Source organism: Scyliorhinus torazame, chromosome 17, assembly GCF_047496885.1.
Source record: "Scyliorhinus torazame isolate Kashiwa2021f chromosome 17, sScyTor2.1, whole genome shotgun sequence".
Taxonomy (NCBI): Eukaryota; Metazoa; Chordata; class Chondrichthyes; order Carcharhiniformes; family Scyliorhinidae; genus Scyliorhinus; species Scyliorhinus torazame.
The window spans coordinates 39,116,625-39,122,850 of NC_092723.1; positions in this window are offsets into that span (position 1 = coordinate 39,116,625).

Genomic DNA, 6,226 nt, shown 5'->3' on the forward strand with positions numbered 1-6,226 from the left:
GAGGATGCTGGGATGCAGGAGATTTGAGCATCAGGCGATCAGACGTTCTGGGCAATGCCCATTGAGTCAGCATATCGGGACTTTTGAGGGATCCTGTTGTATATCTTTGGGGTCATATCTGGTTTCTGACGATCTGGGCTAATTTGTTTTAGTGGAGTTGGTTCAGGGATGAATGTGGGCAGGACATGGAAATTATTAAATCCCATTTTTCTCTTCCCTAGTGATTTTCCCTGTCACAATGGCTTCTCTCTTTTAGTTCAAATTCCAATTTCTTCCCACACCTAGTTGCAGTAAGACACACACTTTTATGTTCCCTTAGCTAATAATTCACGGACAAGTTGCTAGTCTATCGCCAGAGGCTAATAGCTAGAAGGTCACCACTCCACATCAAACGTGGATGACCAGGAATCTCCCCCATTCTTACCGCCAGCCAACTGTGTACTTGGAAGGATTTGCAGGTTGACACACTCAACCTGTTTGGCCGCTTTACGAATGCACCATTCTTGGCCAATATGTCCTGGGGTGGGACTCAAATCCAGAGCTCATGGCTCAGGGGCAGGGGTGCTATCCACTATGCCACAAGACCTCCACTCTCTATTTTAGACCCGTGATTAAAATAGCAGTTGGGTCCTGATGGGATCATCGATAGCCAATTTGAATCGTCAGTGTTGTCATGATATCCACATCAGCATATCATGGTGCAATCACACACACACTGATGGACATGCAGTAGGACCAACCAACACACACACAACATTGCAGCCAATCACCAGTGAGAGCACACGCACTATAAAAACAGGGGACACTACAGTTCCCACTCATTCCAGCAGCAGCCAGCTCAGAGCACCGAGATCAGAGCCTGCCACTCAGACATTCACCATGTGCTGAGTGCCTCACCCAGATAGTAATAGGACAGGGGCCACAGATTAGCTGGTAATGCACCTACCCAAGTTAGCAGTGTGCTGTTACAGTTGAGTAGTTAATAAAATTGAGTTACACCATCTCCAGCCGTGTTGGATCGTTTGTACATCAGAACACCCAACACGACAAGTGTCTACTTGTTTTTCATTCCTCCTGGTCAAACACTGCTGGAAGGAAGTGGGACATCAGTGAGTAGACCCTGGGCAATTTTAACTATGGCAGACAAGCTGAATGTCACCCCCAGTTATGTTATTGACCTCTTCTATGGCTGTCAAAAAAAACTATTAAAAAAATTCCATTTCCTAGGAATACTATTAATTTTACCTTGTTCTCAGAGCATGTGAGATAGGAACAAAGGGAGTAAGTGTGAAACACTGAAGCCAAAAATATTCCAAATTAAAAAGCAACACCCAAAAAATGTATCATCCACCTCACAGTTTGAAACAAGAGTCCTACAGATGGGATGAAGGAAGCTTCGTCCTTGCACAGCTTAGAGCTTTGAGCCATGACAGAAAACTAGGAACTTGTGACAAACAGATTTTGGAATGTCATTTTCAGGATGTGAAAGTTAAAATTGTGGTATTTTTAGCTGAAACCTGTCAGAATTGTGAACTTCAGAATGATCAATGAAAATTGGGGAATAAATTGGCTAATGAGGCAATGACATCACCTTCAGCACAATTACAGTACAAATCAGGGGCAACCAATCTCTGGAGACGTGAAAGAAAGGGAAAAGTAGAGAAGCAAATTCTTAATATATGTGACAGCGAGTAACCAATTATGAGAGTGTGTGATATCACTGAGAAAGCATAGATTATCTGTCATGGCAAATATTTTCCAATAAAGATAATTCAACAGGGATACCATCATATTTGTTATGTTACAGCTGTGACACATAAATAATGCTCCTTCTTTGTTATTTTAAATCCAGCAGCAACCTAGCTGATCAGAGTAGAAAACTAAAAGGAAGACACCTTTGTATAAACAGAACACTCCACATTTTTAATTATTTTCCCATTAACTATTTCTAATTCAATCCTCCACATCTATTCCAGTGGCATTAGACAAGTCGGGTAGTCAGGACCAGAATGATAATGATTATCCGTCTCACTTCAACATGCTGACATTGTTCAGTTGTATACACATTACATTCATGATATCAATACCTTACAGCAGAGAAGGCTGATGGGGGGACCTGATTGAGGTGTATAAAATTATGAAGGACATAGATAGGGTCAATAATACAAAGAACATTACAGCACAGGAACAGGTCCTTCGGCTCACCAAGCCTCCGCCGATCCAGATTCAGATTAATAGAGGAATCAATAACTAGGGGGCATATATTGAAGGTAAGGGGCGGGAGATTTAGAGGGGATTTGAGGAGCGGTGGGAATCTGGAACTCACTGCCCGACATGGTGATAGAGGTGGGAACCCTCATGACATTCAAGAAGCATTTAGATGAGCACAAAGCAGAATGGTGGCTCAGTGGTTAGGACTGCAGTGTCACGGCGCCGAGGTCCCAGGTTCGATCCCAGCTCTGGGTCACTGTCCGTGTGGAGTTTGCACATTGTCCCCGTGTTTGCGTGTGTTTTGCCCCCACAACACAAAGATGTGCAAGGTAGGTTGATTGATGGGCCAAATGGTGGCACGGTAGCACAGTGGTTAGCACAATTGCTTCACTTTAATCTCCTTGGACACATTAAAGATCTCCAGGGTCCCAGGTTCCATTGCCGGCTTGGGACACAGTCCGTGCGGAGTCTGCATGTTCTCCCGGTGCCTGCCTGGATTTCCTCCGGGTGCTCCGGTTTCCTCCCACAGCTCAAAGATGTACAGGTTAGGTGGATTGGCCATGCAAAAATTGCCCTTTGGTTAGGTAGGGTTGCTGAGTTACGGGGTGATGACGTTACAGGGATAGGGTGGAAGTGTGGGCTTAAGTAGGGTGCTCTTTCCAAGAGTCGGTGCAGACTCGATGGGCCAAATGGCCTCCTGCTGCACTGTAAATTCTATGAAATTGCCCCTTAATTGGAAAGAAAATGAACTGGGTACTCTAAAATTTTTTTTTAAATGCCGCAGCACGCAAGGCTATAGACCAAGAGCTGGAAAATGGGATAAGTGCTTGATGGCCAGCACAGACATGATGGGCTGAAGGACCTCTTTTTATGCTGTAAAACTCTATGGCAATTTGCTGGAAAAAGAATTGTGCACCCCCACGGGTTGTAACTGACTACCTCGTTGGTATTGGATTTGGTTCCTCATGTTTCATCTTTGATGGACAGTAAAGGGGTTGATAATTGGGTAGATTTCCCGGTCTCTGTAGCTATTGGTTGTGTGGACCCAGCAATTTCTGGAACATCAGGCCAAGATGAGTGCATGTCCCCAACAGAGCTCTCTCAGGTCTTCGGTCCATTTGTATTAACGGATGGATAATTGGGTGACCCAGCCACGGATGTGCTCTGGTCAATTTCCTTGCATCCATTGCCCAGGTCACAGAAACAAAAAAATAAATCCGCTCTTGATTAGCATACATGCTCTGTATTAGGAGAAGACAAAATCCAATGGCAAAATCAAGGGTTCTAAGAGAGCTAAAATTTTCAAATATGAGATGGAGAAAACAAAAAATAAAAATGTATTCCTCGAAGACATAAAGGGCAGAATTTTGGACCCTCCCCCATCATCTGTAGGCTTTGAAATTTTGCCCCGTATACCACCCCATGTCTAAGTCATTAATATATAACAAAAAATGCAATGGTCCTACTATCAAATCCTGGGGGTACATCGCTATATACTTCCATCCAGTCTGAAAAAATAACTTCTATTTATTCATTTTATTTTAACTGAATTGTCAACTGGAGTTCAAAAATCAGTTGAATTTATGCAAAGTTTAGTAATCCTTACAAGTGCCATGCAGCATGAAGATAGAAAAGAGTATCTGTAAAATGTGCATGGGATTAGCCCACTGATTTACTATTAAAATTAACATTGAACACTAAATACAAGACATTACAAGTTGTAATACCCAATAACGTACCACTCCAAAACTAGGAATGGGCAGGTACGTAACTGAAAGTACTTGCAGGTTGGAGGATACTAGTTTTATAATGATTTAGATTTAGACTATTGCCTTTGCACTATCCTGTCTTTAACACAATTTTAAAGGTACAAGTGTGGCACATCAAAAATGCATTTATTTGCCTTGCATGAGGGGCCATTGCAACTCAGCTCATTCAATAACATGCATGATTGATTATTGCACTTGGCGAGCATTATTAGTTATTCATTGCACCTCACGAGTTGAAACAAACTAGTTCCTCTCGGAAATAGAGTCACAACATTATTCAGGGTATATCCAAATTGACTCTCTGATGAAAGTGTTCAAAGAGGACATGTTGTCATTAACAAGATAGATACCTACTAGTCCCAGAGGTTCTGAAGAACTGTTCCAAAGGCAGAGATGAGTTGATTTTCCTGAAAATGCTCAAGAGAAGCTTTGCTATTATAATCTCAAAATTCAAATAACTGAAAAGGAAGTGTGCATGCCGACATATAGGTATCCCCCACACCTTCTGGCACATTGCATTATTATAAACAAAAATAATTGAGACATAGGCAATGGTCTATTTATTTGAAGGCAAAGAAAATGGATGTATTTGCTAAAATAAAAAAACTCATTGACGTCTCTGTTTCGCTCGGTAATAGTGTATATATTGAAATTACAAATGCTTCTAAGGCAAAAGTAAAAAGACATAAAATATAAAGTAATGCATTTTATAACTGTGTATGCTACTGTAGAGATACACAAAAACATAAAGCAGCCCTATGCATTAACTGTTCTCACAAGTGATAAAAAATTTTTTTTTGTAAAAAAATGATTACATTGCCAGAAATTTATCACTGACAATATTTCAATAGTGTTCCATAATGGGCATGAAGGGAGGCAAATGTCCCCATACAACCCCTATTTTGGAACATGACCAATACAGTTCTCACTGAAACATCCTACCACCTCTGAAAATCACTGTAAATCAGTTACTCTGGGACTAAGAAAGAAATGGATTACTCAAAATACATTTGCCTGCTGCACCATTAACTTTCCAAGCTTCTGCTGTGCACATTAAAATGGAGTAGCCTTCAGATGTATTCACTTAGAGAGGCTCAGTGTCCAGGAAGAGAGTTTAAACATTTAATTGTTTGAAAAATATGACAGTTGTGTTTATTTTAAACGATGTGATGATAAATTTTCAAAAGAGTTTTACACCATCACACTGAGGACTTAAAGATAAACCTGAAAACATAACTTTCTCAAGTTCTTTAATGAAGGTGGTTCATAGTTAATAGTCAAGTTCAGTTATCAGAGCCAGGCAGCCAAAGACATGACAAGATCTTCCAACTTTTCTTATCCTGCTCCTGTCTGCTCTTTATCACTATTTTAGGCAGATTTTCCTCCCATACTCAATTTCAAGACGTCAGCTTCAGCATTTTGCATCTGCACCTCCCTTCTGCCGTTTCTGACTGGTGCACTTTTCAAACATGTTTTTATTACTCTGGACAGGCCACCCTTTTTCATTACTCCAGTGCTGATTAGACTGCCTTCACAGCCAACATCCAATTTCCTCTTTGCATAACCTGTTCCATTACCAACCAGGCCACTTCTGTGCCCTTGTCAGGGCTTCCCTTTCAGCATCAATGTGATCTACAAATGGGCATTAACCTGAATTACAAATGGACATTACACTATCCACTTCACATCATGTCATTTATCTTTTCTCCTCTGGAGTGTTTATCAGATTGCTAAAAAAAATAGCACCACAAGCTGCAACAAAGCATTTCTTCTCTTTCCCATATTCCCCTTAAGTGAACATAAAACTTTTACCAACTTACCCATCTATTTTTTTCCCCCTTTCAGCTTTGTATGTAGTTCCTCAGTAAGCTGAAATTGTGCCTCTACATTTTTGTCTTCAGTGCATAAAGCACCTAAAATGATAGGCAATTACCACATAGAAAGTAGCCATTAAACCCAACTTGTCTGTGCCTCGCCGAGTAAAACTCCCGTCTCCCACAATATAAACGCCTGGAGAATGGCCCAGTCCGTAAAACATGGTGCCGACCATGCGCGGATCCGACGTGCCAAATACTACCCTCCCGGCTCCCTCCCACCAGTCCCCCCAGCCCTCCCTGAAGCCCCCTCAGCCAGCAGCATGGTTCCCAGCCGACTGTGGGAGCGCTGGACACAGTCCGCAGCTGCCACGCCGGGTTCCCGACCTCTGCCACCACAAGTGAACTGCGCCGTCGCTAACTCGGCCCATC